The sequence below is a fragment of the Lemur catta genome, chromosome 3 (genome assembly GCF_020740605.2).
Source record: "Lemur catta isolate mLemCat1 chromosome 3, mLemCat1.pri, whole genome shotgun sequence".
NCBI lineage: Eukaryota > Metazoa > Chordata > Mammalia > Primates > Lemuridae > Lemur > Lemur catta.
The window spans coordinates 75,514,922-75,535,059 of record NC_059130.1 but is presented as its reverse complement, the minus strand read 5'-3'; the positions used below and the strand labels follow the sequence as shown (position 1 = coordinate 75,535,059).

Below are 20,138 nucleotides of genomic sequence, written 5' to 3'. Positions count from 1 at the left end.
TTCCGGACCCGCAGAATATGAGGGACTGATTCCCCCACATCCTGCGCACTCTGCTGCCACCTGGTGGTTAAAGACTGTCTGAGCTACATAAGAGAGCGATTCGTGACTCTTGGGTGACATCTAGAGGGGTGGTACGCACAAATAGCACACTTTGACCCAAATACACTCCCGGCCTTAGTCACCTTTGAAAAGATCCTAAAGTATGGGAAATTAAGCTTCAAAATCGGAGCAGTTTTTACTGCAGCAACTGCCTTTGAAAAACAGCTAGATTTACATATAACACTTAGGGGCGTCCCTCCTGTAAATATCTAGGAAATGAACCCACCTAACCGAGGATGGCTATAAGCAGCAATGGCCAAAATGGAGATCTTTAGAAATGCCTAAAATAATTTATTTGCAGACACAATTGGGAAAAGCCGGTTTTAGAACCAGACAAATTGAATGGGAAACTTACTTCCAATGACACCTAGAACTTTCTAAAAGAAATTCTGAGCAAATTGCCTCATTAAAGAGGTAAACAAATGGATACCTGAAACTGTTTCTGAATTGAAAAAGACTTCGGAGGCTTTCTACCATGGCGCCTTCATACTCTCCCTTATCTGAACCCTCCTGTCCTGACCTGCCTCTCCAGCCATCACCACCCCCTGAGGAAGCTCTCCTGGTCTCTGATCCCTCCCTGAAACCCCTATTCTGGCAGCCCCTTCCAGGGTAAACCTAAAGGAAGAGGGGAGCCTACTATAGTGTATATCCCTTGGACAAAAACTGAACTTCTGAATATCATAAAGACTTCCCTGACCCTGATCCCATGGAATTTGTGAAAGAATTTGATTTAATTGTCTGAACTTATGAGCCCAGATATTCTGACCTTTATCAATTAATTTACATGCTGGTGTTAGAAGGCAGGGCCACCGAATGGTTGAAAGTGGCAACTTGGAATAATCTTTTAAAGAATTTTCAGCAACAGACTGAATCAGACTGCCAAAGGGTTCACATTTTAGCCAAGTCTCTCCATGATGCGATTTACCAGGTTTTTCCTAAAAATGTAGATTGGAGGAGAATCCAGCAATGTACTCAAAGGCCCACCAAATCTGTATTTGATTATTTTGGATGTTTGAGAAAACCTTTAAACAATATTCCAGAATGGCTGATGCCAAGCTCTAAGATCACCAGAATAATTTCCTATAAATTCTATTTTACTCAATGGCTTAAGTGAGAACTTGGCTACCCTAGTTAAAAGATACCAGCTTAATTGGGCAAATATACAAACTCATGAATTAGTAAGCTTGGCAGATCAACTTTCTAAAACTGTTCAGGAAGAAGAAAGAACTAAGGCCTTGAAGATTATGAATTTCCAACTATAACAACTGATTAGTCAAACCTTTTAAGAAAAGACAAGTAACTCCCACTGATGACAAAAGAGATGTTTGCTTCTATTACAAAAAGCCTGACCATTTCAAAAAAGATTGTAGAAAACTTAAATGACAGCAGGGACAAGAAAAGGACAAGACCGCACACGATGAATAGGGTTGCTCTAGGGACCAAAAGGGAACTTTCCCATTTCTTCTACTACCTGAGGAGCAATAGAAATTTTCATAAATGGAGAGAGAACAGACACAAGCCCTCATAGACACTGGGGCTACTCTTTCTGTCGTAAACCCTGCCACCTTAAATTGTCCCCTTCCTCAGAGTAATGAAACTGTACAAATGGTAGGCATATCTCATCAACCTATTACTGTATGTAAGTCCAAACCCTTAGACTTCCAGGTAGGCTCACTCAGTGGTCTTCATTCCTTCCTACTTTTTCCCTCAGCACCAATACATCTCTCAGGCAGAGATATTTCAAAACTTCACAATGTGCACATTTCCTTCTCTGGGGATGGAGCTGGAGGCCATTCTACTAAGTGAAGTGTCGCAAGTATGGAAAAACAAGCACCACATGTACTCACCATCAAATTGGTATTAAGTGATCAACACTTAAGTGCACATATGCTAGTAACATTCATCAGGTGTCAGGCAGGTCAGGGAGGAAGAGGGGATGGGTATATTCACACCTAATGGGTGCAGTGTGCACCATCTGGGGGATGGACACACTTGTAGGTCTGACTGGGGTGGGGCAAAGGCAATATATGTAACCTAAACATGTGTACCCCTGTAATGTTCTGAAATTAAAAAGATAATAATAATAACAAATAAAAAAGAAGTGGGACATGCATTTAAATTTATAATAGAATGTGCTAACAGAACAACTACAGAAGGAGAATGAAACTACTGAAACTATAAAAATACAGATCAAACAAATTTTTTTCTAAATCAGGACTAATGAATGACACTGATGATTTATTATAAGCTTTGCTGGCCTACTTATGATCCTAATCTTCCACTGACATTGGTAAGATATATTCAGCCACCCCCACTAAAGTGGAAGTAAACCCAATTAAACCTTTACTCAGTATCAGACAATGCCTTTTAAGGCCTGAAGCAATGGAAGGAATCAGACCCATAATAAAAGACTGCATAGAAAAGGCTCTCATTATTCCTTGAGTCAGCCCATGTAATACTCCAGTCCTTCCCATAAGGAAGCCAAACGAGAGGAGCTGGCATTTTGTCCAAGATTTGAGAGCTGTCAACAATATTGTGATCCCAAGACATCTGGGGGTACCAAATCCCCACACTCTTTGGCAACAGTCCCTGCTGAAAATGAGATATTTACTGTGGTTGATTTATGCAGTGCTTTCTTTAGCATTCCAGTAGACCTGGAGAGTCAATATTTGTTTGCCTGTACTTGGGAAGGCCACTGGTATACCTGGACCATTATGCTGCAAGGTTACACTGAGAGCCCCACTTATTTTTCTCAAATATTGAAATCTGACTTGGCTGATGCACATTTCTCAGGGGGAGCTACACTCATCCAATATGTAGATGATCTCCTCCTTTGTTTCCTGAATATGCAAACTTCAAAGGATGATAACATATATATCTTGAAACAATTGACATCTAAGGAACATAAAGTTTCCAGAGAGAAACTACAATTTTGCAAGACACAGGTAAAATACTTAGAGCATTTGATTTCTAAAGAAGGATGATTCATAAACCCAGAGAGAATTAAAAGCATTCTAACCTTCCCTAACTCCTTCACAAAGAAGCAACTTTGAGGATTTCTGGGATTGGCTGGATACTGTCAAAATTGGATACCAGATTTTTTTTAATAGTTCGGCCTTTATAAGCCTTCCTTAATGTGGATCAACCTAATCCTCTTGTTTGGACACATAGGGACTAAAAGCCATACAAGGAAAGTCTTACTATTGCATCCAAATTGTAGCCTTTTGTTTTCCTCATTATTCACGAAGGCCAGGGAAATACTTTGGGAATCCTAACTCAGAAATATGGGGACTACAGGAGATCTGCTCTTAATAGATATTGCAGCCAGTAACTTGTTGCAGTCCCTAGAGCAGCAGTGCCCAACCTTTTTGGCACCAGGGATGGATTTCATGGAAGACAGACAGTTTTTCCATGGACTGGGGTGGTGGGAAGATGGTTTCAGGATGATTCAAGTGCATTACATTTATTGTGCAGTCAAACTTCTCTGCTAATGATAAGCTGTTATTTGCAGCCGCTGCCCAGCGCTAGCATCGCCACCTCAGATCATCAGGCGTTAGAATCTCATAAGGAGCAGACAACCTAGATCCCTCCCATGCGGAGTTTACAGCAGGGTTTGTGCTCCTATGAGAATCTAATACCACTGCTGGTCTGACAGGAGGCGGAGCTTATGTGGTGATGCAAGCGATGGGGAGCGGCTGTAAATACAGATGAAGCGTTGCTTGCTCACCCGCCGCTCACCTTCTGCTGTGCAGCCCAGTTCCTAACAAGCCACAGACTGGTACTGGTCCACAGCCAGGGGTTTGGTACTGCAGCCCAGAGGGCTGCCACCTTGCTTAAGAGCAATCTCTGTTGCTGCCTGTCTCTATGAAGCTGTTGAGGAAATAGTTATGGGATCCCCTTTCACTATCCACATTCCCCACTAGGTGGAAACCCTTCTGAACTCCCATGATACCCAGCATTCCTCTGTTAATAGACTTGCTTCCTATGAAGTTCTTCTTCTGTCCTCACCTAACATGACTCTTTCCTGCTGTAATAATCTTAACCCAGCCATTCTTTCGCCTTTGCCTATGGATGAGATGCCACATCACGACTGTATCACCGCGACCAACCTATTTCTTACACCTAGACAGTACCTACAAGGAACACCTACAGATAATGTCAATGTATTTTGTCTCCCTGATGGTTCTTTCTTTCTTTTTTTTAAATTTTTCCAGAACACAGCTTTCATTACAGTCTTCTCTAAATCAGATACGCCTCTTTCTGAAAACATTTTGCATGCTCATTTAGTTTGATTTCCTAAATGGGCATGATGAACAATATTAGCAAAATTGTTCAAGAAATTTTCCTTTGAAAAACTTAATTATTACTATCTTTGAAAAATAACACAGATTTATCCTGCTAAGAAATGCTGAAACACAGCAATTTGAATTTTAAAGTCATTTATTCTATCCAAAAGATACTCCTATTCTAAACACAAAAACCTAAGATTGTAATTTGTCCCCATGAAGAACCTAAGCAATATGCTAACTTTAGAAGCAAAAAAAAAAAAAAAAGACAAGAAAAGAAAAAAAGGCAATAGTAATACAACTAAGATCTAATTAAAATTTAATTAAAATTGGAGTGTTTGTATGCTCAATAACAAAATATTTCCTTAGTTCAGAAAAAAAAAATTAATGACTGAAGTATATAAAGCTAAAATTATTCTTTTTGCCAGTGCTCAGTTGAAACATATGGACAAAGGAATTGATAAACTAATTGTACTTCTGATAACCAGGTCAGTGAACAATTAAAACTTAAAATGACATTTAATTCTCTGATTGAAAATGCCAATCCATCAAAGTAAAACCAGTCATCTTAAAAAAATGGCAAAATTAAAATTAAAAAAACAATAAAAATAAATTTTTACTGGTCAATTCAAACTGGCTGTATAAATTTAGTTTTAATGGCCACAAAAATATTTCAAACTGTTCAAAGCTCATTTGATTAAACTGAAGTACTGTATTTAGGAAAAAGAAAACAAAACCAAAAACTAATTTAGTGGCAATGTCCTAGCGACAAAAGCTTTTAGACAAAATGACAGGTAGCTGTCTTTAAAAAAGAAAGTGTAAAGAGGGGAAGGGTAAAAATCTACCCGACAGGCACCATGAACACTATTCAGGTGATGGGCACACGAATAGCCCTGACTTAAGCATTGTAAAGCTATCCATGTAACAGAAGCATTTGTACCCCATTAATATTTTGAAATAAAAAATGTAACATATAATACCCAGCCATGTCTACAATAATATGAGTAAAGGAAACTATTATCCAATGACAGCATACTGAGCAAGGTTACTGTACAAATATAAAGTAAATAAGAAATAACTCAGAAAAAAAGTGCAAAGAGAAGATACCATTCCCCCATCCTCCAAGCAGCACCCATGCAAATTCCAACATCAAGATTCAATAAATTTCCAAAAAATTATTTATACTCTATGTCTTAATCAATGTTTCTCCACTCTTTTTTTCCTTATCATTTCATTAAGGAGCCTTTTTAGATCTTTCAATCCTAACCAACCCCCAAAATTTTAACACCACAGATATAGTATCTGTTTATGTACTGTAAGTATACTCTGCTTTATACATAAAAACAATAAGATTTTTTTGTCCCCCCAAATAAATTTTGACTAAGAATGCATGCTATAAACAACAATAGGTTTGGAGTATTAAAACATTTATTTTTTATTTGAAGAATAAGTAGGAAGAAGAGAAATATATTTTAGCACAGAGATATGTAGATTATGTTCAAAATAATTTATCCCTTAACTAGTTAGTTTTATTAACATCAGTTGTCCCTAAAGTAGGCATTGTTCCCAGCTACAGACAGTCCTCATTTTGCACAGCAGTATGGGACCATAAAAATGGCCACGCAAAGCAATCTTACTATAATAATCAATGGGGAAAATTACAATCATTCCATGACCTTTACTAATCTGTCAAAATATTAAAAACTCTTGTTTACTATCAATTATAAATTTACAAGAAAATGCAAAAATGTTTAAAATATTAATTTGGTACATTATAATTTAAAACATTAGAAACATTGAGAATTAAAGTGCTTTATTTCATGTAAAAACTAATTAAGAGTAGTTTGATGCCAGATGCAGTGGCTCACGCCTGTAATCCTAGCACTCTGGGAGGCCGAGGCTGGAGGATTGCTTGAGCCCAGGAGTTTGAGACCACCCTGAGCAAGAGCCAGACCACATCTCTACTATTAATAAAAATAGAAAAAGTTGGCCAGATGTGGTAGCTCGCACCCATTGTCCCAGTTACTCAAGAGGCTGAGGCAGGAGGATTGCTTGAGCTCAGGAGTTTGAGGTTGCAGTGAGCTATGATGACACCACTGCACTCTAGCCAGGGTGACAGAACAAGACTCTGTCTCAAAAAAAAAAAAAAAAAAAGAGTAGTTTGATAGTGATTGCTTTTTTTTTTTTTTTTTTTGGTCAAATAACTTGATACCGAGTAAACATCTTTTCTATACAATGGGAAACTGTTATATTCCTTTTAAGTGTGGATCAGCTTCCACTATTTTATTATGTGTGCTTTCATGTTATACTTCTGAATCTACATTAAATATCTGGGACATGACATAGTTCTCCTTTTCATCACAACTGCTTTCCTCATTTATGTTGATAAGTTGCCTTCACTAAGTTCCTCTGGGTCTCTAGAACAGCAGTAGTATCAACATTTCCATAATCAGTGATTTCTTCTACAACTCCATTTATGTGTGATTTAAATTTCACTTCCAGCATTGTCATTTTTCATTTCTTTGCTTCACCTTCATCTTCACTGGCCAATTCTTTTGACAGTCCAGTTTTGTAAAATGTCAAGTGGGTGACAAAGAGAACACAACTACACTCCTAGCTGTGAGTGAATTGAATAACAGATATGCAGGGACCAATCCCTGGCAGACTTTGAAAGAAGTAACATGATTGATCACTGATAGCACATCTGTTATTTATATAGTGATTTGTAGACTGAAGAACTAGTAGAGAAGTTTGTACTTCATGCAATTACTCATAGTTAATACACTGTGGTAAATGAAATTTGAACTGTGCTGTTAGGAGACTGGTGTTAATTGACTAAATCATGGTTACTGAAATTTCTGCCTTTGGGAATGATGCAAATTGAGGACTGCCTACACCCTACTTGTTTTCTTTCTTCCTTCCTTCCTTCCTTCCTTCCTTCCTTCCTTCCTTCCTTCCTTCCTTCCTTCCTTCCTTCCTTCCTTCCTTTCTCTCTCTCTCTCTCTCTCTCTCTCTCTCCCTCTCTCTCTCTTTCTTTCTTTCTTTCTTTTTTTTTTTTTTTTTTTTTTTTGTGGAGACAGAGTCTTGCTCTGTTGCCCGGGCTAAAGTGCCCTGGCATCAGCCTAGCTCACAGCAACCTCAAACTCCTGGGCTCAAGCAATCCTTCTACCCCAGCCTCCCGAGTAGCTAGGACTACAGGCATGCACCACCATGCCCGGCTAATTTTTTCTACATATGTTTAGTTGTCCAGCTAATTTCTTTCTTTTCTTTTCTTTTCTTTTTTTTTTTTTTTAGTAGAGATGTGGTCTCATTCTTGCTAGGGCTGGTCTTGAACTCCTGACCTCAAGCGATCCTCCCTCCTTGGCCTCCCAGAGTGCTAGGAGTACAGGTGTGAACCCTACTTGTTTATATGGACCCAGACAGGCTTAATACTCACTACTGATAAACAGCCCATCTAAGTTTATATCAAATAATGAGTCTTAAAGCACCCAAATACAAAATTAGTGCATAGTGAGTGGATATTGAGGTGATTTTCAAATAGTTGTCGTTTGGCAATCAAACTTAAAATGTGATTATTTCAGAATACAGAATTTTAGAAACAGAGAGAGGACCTCTAAAGATCCTATAGTTTGATATCTCAAATTATCCAGCATGTTTATTGTAAATTATTTCTCCTCCTTCAATTTCGATTTGCTCATTATACAGCCACTTGCAGTCACAGCTCATTCAGCTCCACATTTGGTAGAACCACAGGCAAGACAAGCACAGAAACATCCTAAGCAACCTTCATCAAGGCAGTCACAGAGGTCCATCCCACTGAAAATCAGGAGACCCTGGCTGTCATACACCTTACTCTTCGCTGATACCAATACTCTTTGCTCTCTGAACCAATGGTTGCATTTTTTGTAAGCCTTCTTTTTTCTCTTTTACCAGTTTCTGGAGCAAATGCAGTTTATTTTCCTGGATTTGTAAATTGTAATGACCTCAAAGCTATTAGCAGTTCTTCCATCTGATTAAGGTTTTCTTTTCTGGTGGTCTTCAGAATCAACATCCACACTTACACTGATTATCTGCATACATTTTGGACAAAGCTTCCAACCAGGTAAAAGGTGTCTTCCAGATTTCACATTCAGAAAAGTGGCATCATCTAAGTCAATTACGTGCAAACTGGGGGGGCTAGATTTTGTGTCTGTTAAATAGGTTACAATAGGACTTCTGCAAATCCTCAAATCTGTCAATGTAAATTTTTACACAATGAAAGCAAATTGTGCTGTTCCCAGAAAGTATCATTCCAGTTTTAAGTTGAAGTATACCATTTGATAATAATTCTTACAAAGTCCCGAAACCTATGTGACAAGTATGACCCTCATTTGTGGTATGAAGCAAGACTCAAACTGTATGTAGATTCATTAATCTTCATTACTCTTGATTCCATTAAATTTTTGCTGTTTTATTTTGTTTCAAAATTTCTCTTTAGTAGGCTGTGTGCTGATCACCCTTAGCTTGGGCTCTCCTCTGCCCAGGTTTGGGCAGGAGCTGTATCCACACAGGCCAGACTTAGTTGCCCACTTTCCAGCTTGTCCCTGCTCCACCACACTGATGGTTCTTATTTGAAAGGTGAATTTGGAAATTATAGGGCTGATAGTGCCATAGTATCTCTAACTGAGGTTACAGAAGATAATCCTCTTCCAGATGTAAAATCAGCTCGGCAGGCAGAATTGATTGCCATAATTCATGCTAGTCAATTGGCAAAAGACAAAACAGCTAACACTTATTCTGACAGCAGACATGCATTTGGAGTAGCTTATGATTTTGGAATGCTTTGGAAGCAAAGTGGGTTTCTGACCTTTTTCAACCATTAAAAATGGTCAACAAGTCTCTGACCTCTTACAGGCAATCTAAAAACCCAAATCTTTGACCATTATCTAAATTCCTGGTCACTCAAAATTAAATAATTTGGAGAACAAGAGCAGCCATTTTGTTGATGCTGTAGCTAAGAATGGAGCCCTGAAGATTACATCAGACAAAGAATGTCTTGAAATGACCTTACAAACTTATCACCCTTCTAAAACTTCAGTAGAAAAAGCACAAATTGGAGCTCCCAAGAAAGAGATAGATCTATGGAAAGAAAAAGGAGCAAGTTTTCCCCACAAATAGGCTTATGGTATGGACCTAATAATAGAGCAATCCTTCCCTCAGGGCTTTTATTACCCCTTTTTCTATAGTATTTTCATAAGCTGACTCATTGGAATCCAGACAAAATAATGGCATGGGGAAAGCAACATTACTGGAAACCATCTCCTACTACTGCACAAAAGTTTTATTCTTGCTATACTATTTGTCTCAAACATAATCCTGGAAAACCCCTTCATGGGTCACAGGGACATTTTCCTTTACATTTAGGGCCCTTTGAGATATGGCAGTTGGACTTTATCCAGCTGCCTCCATCTCAGGGTTGTACATCTATTATGGTGCTAATTTGTGTGGAGCATTTCCATATTGATGAACCACAGCCCAAGCAGTAAGTAAATTATTACTAGAAAAGATAATTTTTCTCATGAGGAGTTTCATCTAAGCTCCTTAGCTACCAAGAGACACACTTTACCAGTCAAGTAATTCGATCCACTTATAAAATTTGGCCTATATTCCAACATTTCCATTCTGTCTATCATCTTCAATCCTCTAGACCAGTGAAACACACAAATGGTTTGATAAAAACTCAATTTGCAAAGCTAACGGAAATTTTTAACCTTCCCTGGCCAAAAGCTTTCCCACTGCTTCTGCTCAACCTGCAATCCACCCTATTTGGAAATTATCAGCTCTCTCCCTTTGAAATAGTAACAGAAAGGCCCATGAGACTAGATGAAGGAGCTTATGAACCTGCCCTTCTTAAAGGTGATAGCTTCCATTATTGCCAAGGTCTTATGAAACTTATCACCATGAATTCCAAATTAATAAAGAATTTATTTCACAGAAAGCTCTGGAAAAATGAAGTTATCAAAAATCATGGCTTACAGTCCAGGCAAGGTGGCTCATGCCTGTAATCCTAGCACTCTGGAAGGCTGAGGTGGGAAAATTGCTTGAGGTCAGGAGTTCAAGATCAGCCTGAACAAGAGCAAGACCCTGTCTCCACTAAAAATAGAAAAAATTAACCGGGCGTGATGGTGCATGCCTGTAGTCCCAGCTACTTGGGAGGTTGAAGCAGGAAGATTTCTTGAGCCCAGAAGTTTGAGGTTGCTGTGAGCTGGGCTGCCACCATGGCACTCTAGACCAGGCAACACTGTGAGACTTTGTCTCAAAAAAAAAAAAAAAAATCATGGCCTATGACCTGGAGATTTTGTTTACCAGAAACAGCATCAAATAAGATTCCCTCCAACCCCACTGCGAGGGACCCTATCAAGTATTACTGAACAATCTCTGTGCTGCTAAATTTAAGGGTATTGACTCATGGACTCATGTTTCTCATTTACAAAAGGCAGCAGTACCAGAATGGACATCTTCCATCACTGGAGATCTTCAATTAAAGATGACCTACAATCTTCTCCTGACCAGGACAACAACTAGCTGACATCTATTGTGGTCTGCTTCCGCCCAAGATACCGGACCAGGCTTGTGTAACCAGTGCTCCATGATTCCAATGCATAGCACCCCTGAAATATTCTGTCTCTTTTTGTCTGTTGACTGGAATACTTATTCTCTTAGGCCTCCTTCATATTTTGGGGATCCTCGCTTGGTGGTTTTGGTAAAATTGTCATATGTTATACATACACACACACACATATTCTCTTAAGATATACTGTACTAGTCCTATTTGTATATACCTTAGCAGAATGCCTATGATCAGGTTTCTGTTTTTACTGTCTGTAATTAATACATTTATAGCATGGAGGGATAATTCTCCGATCCGAATCTCACAAACCATTGCCACTGTTGGAAATTTGACAAAATGCTGGCTTTGTCACCCTAAGCCATAAACCACTTTTGGCCACAATGACCCATTGGGTCACCAGTATTCCTGATTGCGCTCATAACATTACTCAGGGGTTACATAAAGCAAAACCTATTTGTCTGGTCTGCCCGACTCATCCTAACCTACTTGGCCCATGTTTCAATTGAACTTACCAGAATCTTACTGTCAAATTAACTGCCACTTCACTCCCAAATGACAGTGGTAAAAACCATGATGCTGTCAGACAGTCAAAAAAAAAAAAAGTCCTTCTTGCTATCAAAATTCAACCCACCCTCTTGTTCTATTATTTCTGACCCATGGTTTAAAAATGCCCAAAAGCTGATGTACTCAAATTATAGTACACTTACCTGTGCTCCACCAGATTGACTTTTGCCTGTGGAGGAGATCACTGTCCATGGGCCTATAAATGTCTGAGGGCATGGAATGATGAAGGGCAATGTCTTTTATGATATTTGGTCACCACTCAAACCTCAAGGCATGACCACTGATCTACTTTGGATGGAGATTCTATGTAGGGAAAACCTGCTAATTATCTGCCCAGCTATGGAGAAGATAGCTCCATGTACTTTTTGGGGAGAGCACTTTTTCCTTGGTGGGATGTTGCTTTCCATGAACACATGATCAGAAATCTTTCTGAAACCTTAGTCAATATTGCTGGTGAAGCTGTTGCCTCTTTCACAGTTCAACAAAAGCTGTTAATTCCCTGGCTAAAGTTGTACTGGGCAATCACATTGCTGTAGATTATATATTAGCTGAGCAGGGAGGTGTGTGTGTGGTGATAAGTACCTCTTGTTGTGTATACATAAATACTTCCCATGATGTAGAAACTCATCTAGGAAAAATTAGAAAAGAAGCCACTTGGCTATATAACAAATCCCTACAGAAGAACCAGGATTTAATTTTCTTCCTGCTGTTTTTAGTTGGCTCCCTAATGGAACAGGTTCCTTTTGTCGTTCTGGCATATAAATTCTCTTTTTCATTATAATCCTTGTGTGCATTATATTTCTACTATTCGAATTATTAAAATGTTATCTATTTCTCATTGTTTTACTTCTTCTGAGAAGTAAATGCGTGGTATTCTGAAGGCTAGAGATGATTCAACACGCGACAGCAGCTGTAGATCAATGATTTGACTGAGATCTCATGTTTTGGGGGTTTTTTTGCTGCTTTGTGATGCCATCCCAATTTGGCTTTTGGGTGCTCTTAAAAATTCCTCACTGAGATGCCTCCTTTCCTCCCCCACACTCTGCACCACCCTCCCACTCCCAGCATGGGACAGGACTGTCAGGGCACCTTGACACTCAGATTTTGATCATCAATGCTTTCAAGAAGAAAGATTTTTGATCAAAAGGAGGAAATGAGGAAAGAAAAGAACTTTTATCTGAGAATAGCAAGCCCTTTCAAATTATCAGGCCCAGAGAGGCATTAAAATGAGATAGCAATCACATCTTACTTTTCCCCTTTGAACTATGTATCCATCTCTTGAAATTACTTGCTATTGCCACAAGCAGCTATAAATTAACCTAATAACATGGCACCATACACTATACACTATATAGTTTAAGAACGTATAGCCTATCACTAATCAATGTTATTTCTATAAACCAATGAGAATTCCTGACAAACAACTTTGTATCAGCCCACTCCCTGTCCCTCTATTTTGCCTTTAAAAACTTGCTTGTTATAAAGGCCTAATGGAGCTCATGTCCAAGGTTACTTGGGTCTAAGTCTTCCAGGCAGCTGTTCTCACTTTGGCTCTAGTAAACTCTTTAAATCATATTTTGTGCTTCAGCCTCTTCCTTTTTGGTCAACACCTAAATGCTTCAATATCCTTTCTTGCTTCCTACGCCGCTTAAAAAATTCCAAGGTCAATATTTATAGTCACTTAATTGCACATATTCAATTCCTTACTCATCTCCCTCTTTATCTTACCTGCAGGCAAAAGCACAACCCTGGCTAAATCCAAATCTCCACTATTCCACATCTGCACTTAGCTCGGGGTGCCTAGGGGAAAACATTCAACCAAGCTAATTGACATCACCTTAAATTCCTGACCAAGAACACAAGGGGCTCCTTAATGCTTCCAGATAATTATCCTATATTACCCTAGTTACCATGTGGGAAATGCTGGTAGTAAGAGGTATATATGTACAATAGAAAAAAGAGAGACAATATTTAAAATCAGACAGTAGTCAGAAAATTATGAATATTACAAATAAATGAATTTGCAGTATGACGAGAAGGGAAGATTCCGAAGGACAAAGATTAAATCATTCCATAGATAATAAGTACAGTGCTTCATTCAACAAGACATAAGGAAGTGTTATGAGCAAAATGGGTAACCTTCTACGTATGGCTGTAGAATTGGCATCCATGCAGGAAGCCCACTAGCTTAATATTCCCTCAGGAGAAGGTTCAAAGTTTATTAAAGCACTAAAGACTAAGCAAGGTTAAAATGCTATCGATAAGTGTTTTAGTGCAGCTCTTTTTTTTTTTTTTTTTTTTTATATTTTTTTTTATTTCAGCTCATCATGGGGGTACATAAGTTCAGGTCATATACATTGTCCCTGTCCCGCCCATCCCCCCGAGTCAGAGTCCCAAGCGCGTCCGCTCCCACTCTCCAGACAGTGCGCCTGGCACTCGCCATGTATTCATACCTCGATCCCCTCCCCCCCCACCTCCCCGGGTCTGCACCCTCAAGCATGACCATTCCCCAGAGGGTGCGCAATGCACTCGTCATGTAGGCATACACCCATCCCCTCCCCCCACCCCCCATCCCAGTCTGATATCCAATTGGTATCCTTCCCTGATGTACATTTAGGTGATGATCAGGGAAACCAGTTTTCTGGTGAGTACATGTGATGCTTGTTTTTCCATTCTTTGGATACTTCACTTAGTATAATGGGTTCCAGCTCTCTCCAGGAGAACCAAAGAGATGTCGTATCATCGTTATTTCTTATAGCTGAGTAGTACTCCATGGTATACATATACCACAGTTTACTAATCCATTCGTGGATCAATGGGCACTTGGGTTGTTTCCACATCTTTGCGATTGTGAATTGTGCTGCTATAAACATTCGGGTACAGGTGTCTTTGTTAAAGAATGACTTTTGTTCTTCTGGGTATATGCCCAATAATGGAATTGCTGGATCAAATGGTAGGTCTACTTGAATCTGTTTAAGGTATCTCCATATTGCTTTCCATAGGGGTTGCACTAGTTTGCATTCCCACCAGCAGTGTATGAGTGTTCCTGTCTCTCCGCATCCACGCCAACACGTGTTGTTTTGGGATTTTTTGATAAAGGCCATTCTCACCGGAGTTAAGTGGTATCTCATTGTGGTTTTGATTTGCATTTCCCTGATGATTAGGGATGTTGAGCATTTTTTGATACGTTTTTTGGCCATTCTTATGTCTTCTTTTGAAAAATTTCTATTCATGTCCTTTGCCCATTTTTTGATAGGATTGTTTGATTTTTTCTTGCTGATTTTCCTGAGTTCTAAATAGATTCTTGTTATCAGTCTTTTATCTGATGTGTAGTATGCGAAAATTTTTTCCCATTCTGTAGGCTGTCTGTTTATTTTCGTGACTGTTTCTTTGGCTGTGCAGAAGCTTTTTAATTTAATCAGGTCCCATTCGTTTATTTTTGTTGTTGCTGCAATTGCCTTAGGGGTTTTCTTCATAAATTCTTTGCCTAGACCAACGTCTGTGAGAGTCTTTCCTACATTTTCTTCTAGAATTCTAATCGTTTCCCATTTAAGGTTTAAATCTGTTATCCACCGTGATTTGATTTTTGTGAGAGGTGAAATCTGTGGGTCCTGTTTCAGTCTTCTACATGTGGCTATCCAGTTTTCCCAGCACCATTTATTGAATAGGGACTCTTGTCCCCAGAGTATGTTTTTGTCTATTTTGTCAAAGATTAGATGATTATATGAGGATGGTTTTATATTTGGGTTTTCTGTTCTGTTCCACTGGTCTGTGTCCCTGCCCTTGTGCCAATACCAAGCAGTTTTAAGCACCACAGCTTTGTAGTATAGTTTGAAGTCTGGCAAATCAATACCTCCCATTTTGTTTTTATTGCTTAAGATTGCTTTTGCTATACGGGGTCTTCTCTGTTTCCATACAAAGTGTATAATTATTTTTTCTAAATCTGTGAAAAATGATGTTGGTAATTTAATAGGAATTGCATTGAATCTATAGATTACTTTGGGTAGTATAGACATTTTAACGATGTTAATTCTTCCAATCCATGAGCATGGTATGGATTTCCACTTATTTACGTGTTCTGCAATTTCCTTCCTTAGCGTTTCATAGTTCTCTTTATAGAGGTCCTTTACCTCTTTAGTTAAATATATTCCTAGATATTTTATTTTCTTTGTTGCTATTTTGAAAGGTATTGAGTCCTTAATTTGGTTCTCCAATTGAATGGTATTGGCATATATGAATGCCTCTGATTTGTGTGTATTGACTTTGTAACCTGAGACATTACTGAATTCGTTAATTAATTCCAGGAGTCTCTTGGTTGAGTCCTTGGGGTTTTCCAGATACAACATCATATCATCAGCGAAGAGTGAGAGTTTGATCCCTTCTGTCCCTATTTGGACACCTTTGATTCTGCTCTCTTGTCTGATAGCTCTCGCAAGGACTTCCAATACAATGTTGAAAAGTAATGGGGACAGTGGGCAGCCTTGTCTGGTTCCAGTTCTGAGTGGGAATGCTTTCAATTTTTCCCCATTCAGTATGATGTTGGCTGTGGGTTTGTCATATATGGCTTGTATTATTTTTAGGTAGGTCCCATTTATGCCTATGTTGTTAAGTGTTTTTATCATAAAAGGGTGTTGAATTTTGTCAAATGCTTTTTCTGCATCTATTGAGAGGATCATATGGTCTTTATTTTTGCTTCTATTTATGTGGTTAATTACATTTATAGATTTTCATATGTTGAACCACCCCTGCATCTCTGGGATGAAGCCTACTTGGTCGTGATGAATTATTTTTTTAATCAGCACTTGGATACGATTTGCTAGGATTTTATTGAGAATTTTTGCATCTACGTTCATGAGAGAAATTGGTCTGTAGTTTTCTTTTTTTGTTGCATCCTTTCCTGGTTTTGGTATCAATGTTATATTGGCTTGGTAGAATGTGTTGGGGAGAATTCCATCCTTCTCAATATTGAAGAATAGTTTATGTAGGATGGGCACCAGTTCATCTTTGTATGTATGGTAAAATTCAGGTGTGAACCCATCTGGACCAGGGCTTTTCTTTTTGGGAAGGTTTTTTATTGCTGTTTCAATTTCAGTTCTTGATATTGGTCTATTCAGGAATTCTATTTCTTCCTGATTGAGCTTGGGAAGGCTGTGTGTTTCTAAAAATTTGTCCATTTCCTCCTCATTTTCCAATTTGTGTGCATAAAGATTTTTGTAATATTCATAGATAATGTCATGTATCTCTGTGGCTTCGGTTGTGATTTCTCCTTTCATGTTCCTGATGGAAGTTATTAAAGATTTTTCTTTTCTGCTCTTGGTTAGTCTAGCCAGTGGTGTGTCTATTTTATTTATCTTTTCAAAGAACCAACTTTTTGTTTTATTAATTTCCCTTATAGTATTTTTGTTGTCTTTTTCATTTAATTCTGATTTGATCTTAACAATTTCTCGCCTTCTGCTGGGTTTGGGGTCAGTCTGTTCTTCTTTCTCCAGCTCTTTGAGTCTATTCATTAAGTTGTCTATTTGTAAGTTGTCTGTCTTTTTGAAATAAGCATTTATGGAAATGAATTTTCCTCTCAGGACTGCTTTAGCTGCATCCCATATATTTTGATAAGTTGTGTCACCTTTGTCATTTAATTCAAAGAATGTTTTGATTTCTGACTTAATTTCTTCCTTTACAAAATTGTTATTCAGAAGAAGGTTGTTTAGCTTCCATGACCTTGAGTAGGAATGAGAGTTCCTGTTAGGGTTCATTATTACTTTTATTCCATTGTGGTCTGAGAAGATGCAGGGTATGATTTCTATTTTTTTAATTTTTTTAAGACTTGCTTTATGGCCTAGGATATGGTCAATCTTAGAGAATGTTCCGTGAGCCGATGAGAAGAATGTATATTCAGTGGATTTAGGGTAGAATGTCCTGTAGATGTCAGTCAGGCCCATTTGTTCTAGCCTTCTGTTTAAGTCTACTATGTCTTTGCTTATTTTCTGCTTGGAGGATCTGTCCTGTGCTGTCAGTGGGGTGTTAAAGTCTCCAACTATTAAAGTGTTGTTGTCTATCATTTGGTTTAGATCGAGTAGGATTTGCTTTATGAATCTGGGTGCACCTAGATTGGGTGTATATATATTAAGTATGGTTATGTCTTCTTGTTGAATTGTGCCTTTCACCAGTATGTAGTAACCGTCTTTGTCTTTTATTACTTTTGTTGGTTTAAAGACTAAGTTATTGGAAATTAAAACTGCCACACCAGCTTTCTTTTGGCTACCATTTGCTTGAAATATCAAGTTCCATCCTTTTATTTTCAGTCTAAATGCATCTTTGCCGGTTAAGTGTGTTTCCTGAAGGCAGCAGATACTTGGTTTGTGTTTTTTTATCCATTGGCCCAGTCTATGTCTCTTGAGTGGGGAATTCAGGCCATTGACATTTAGTGAGAGAACTGATAATTGGGACAGATTTCTGTTTATCTTATTGGGTAGAACTTCTTTTCTATGTTTTCTCTCTTGAGCCATTGTGGTGGCTAGAATTTGATCTTTAGTTCTTGGATGGCTTTACATTCGTGGGCCTTTGTTGTGATGATCCGTGTGTAACTCTCTTTTGAGTACTTCTTGGAGGGGTGGTCTTGTCTTGGTGAATTCCCTCAGTCCTTGTTTATCTGAGAATGTCTTAATTTCTCCTTCATATAGAAAGCTTAGCTTAGCTGGGTACAAGATTCTAGGCTGGGCATTATTCTGTTTCAGAAGAGTGAGAATGGGGCCCCAACTTCTTCTTGCTTGTAAAGTTTCATTTGAGAAATCTGGCGTAATTCTAATGGGTCTCCCTTTGTATGTTACTTGTTTCTTTCTCCTTACAGCTCGAAGAAGTGTCTCTTTAGTGGATATTTTGGTCAGTCTGACGACTACGTGGCGTGGTGTTTTCCTATTTGCTATGAATCTACCAGGGGTTCTTTGAGCTTCTTGAACCTGTATATCTAAAGTTTTAGCAAGGCCTGGGAAATTTTCTTCTATTATGTCTTCAAATAGTTTATCCAGCCCTTGCTTATTATCTTCTTCACCTTCAGGGATGCCTATAACTCTCACATTAGGTTTCTTCACATAATCCCACATTTCTTGAAGACTCTGATCTTTTTTCTTATTTCTTTGCTCTATCTCTGTGACTGTCTTATTTAATTGGAAAGAGTTATCTTCAATTTCTGAGATTCTGTCTTCTATTTGATCTACCCTGTTCTTGAGACTTTCCACTGTGTTTTGTAGCTCCCTGAATAAATCCCTCATTTCTAGGAGTTCAGTTTGGTTTTTTTTCAATACGTCTATTTCTTTAGTGAATTTTTCTTCCAAATCCTGGAATTTTTTTGCGGTTTCTTTGCGGTGGATATCAATTTTTTCTTGTATATCATTCAGCTTATTTATAACCCAAGACTGAAATTCTTCTGGTAACATGTTGGTATTCTGAAACTGGCTTGTGCCAATTGGAGGAGAGTTGGTATTTCTCTTTGGGGGCGAGGTTTCCGTTTGGTTTTTTGTGCTCCCCATATTTTTCCGCTGAGCCCTTCCCATCTGGCTCTATCGTTAGATCTTTTCTCACAGCTTTAGTCTAGTTAACAGCACGTCTTGTACTCTGTTCTTAGGCTGTGGAACAGTCTAGGAATGTTGCTTCCTTTATCTATAGGGGGAGACTGTTGTGTGCTGTTTAGAGTTTCTTTTTTCTATCTCAGTTGGGGGACTGCTTCTGATGGGTCCACCCCCAGAGGGTTGGCTTGACCTAAGACCAGTTTGGCAAGTTAAATCACTGTGTTGTCGACTTTCAGTTAGTAGGCAGGATTCACACTATTTGCAAGCAGAAAGCCTCTTCTCCCTCTCTTTTTCTTTCCCTTCCTTCTTCTTTTTCTTTTTTTTCCTCTCCCTCTTTCCTCTTTCTTCCCTTCCTCTCTCTTCCTCTTCCTTCTTCTTCCCCCCCTGACTTTTGGTTCTTCCTCTGGATGTGTGGTTTCTGTCTCTTTCTGCAGGAAAGACACTGGCTAGGCAGAGGAGGCAGTGCCCTCACTCCCTCAGTGCCCCAGCTGCTGCAGCTCCCACGGGCAAGGGTCTACACTGTCCCAGTGTTCCCAAGGTCCAGGCTCCACACTCTTGCGTCTGGGGAAGCACTCAGTGTTCACACCTGGGAAGGGGACCTGGAGAGGGTCTATGGATCAGGGGATGGAGCCTCCTGGGGAGCCGCCTGGCACCCTATGGCTCTGCAGCAGTTAGACCTTGGCCCTCACAATTGCTGCTGCCCACCCGCAGTTCGCTGGTACTGGGGGGCAATATTCAGGGACCAATAGGAATCAGACCTGGGGGTCTGGAGCACTCAGGAGTATACAGTAGCTCTTGGGCTGGAGGACCACCGGAAAGGAAAAAAGAAAAAAAAGAAAAAGAGAAAGAAAAAAAAAAAAGAGAGAGAGAGAGAAACAATATGAATAACAAGGAGAATAAAGAGAAAACAAGAAAGAAAAGAGAAAGAAAGAAAGAAAGAGAGAAATAAAATAAAAAAAAAAAGAGAGAGAGAGAAACAATATGAATAACAAGGAGAATAAAGAGAAAACAAGAAAG

The 20,138-nt window shown here is 38.9% G+C and overlaps 1 pseudogene; it reads right to left on the bottom strand.

Moving 5' to 3' along the window:
* Nucleotides 1-8,027: 8,027 nt before the first annotated feature.
* LOC123634705 lies at nucleotides 8,028-8,795 on the bottom strand (annotated as a pseudogene).
* Between the last annotated feature and the right edge of the window lie 11,343 nt (nucleotides 8,796-20,138).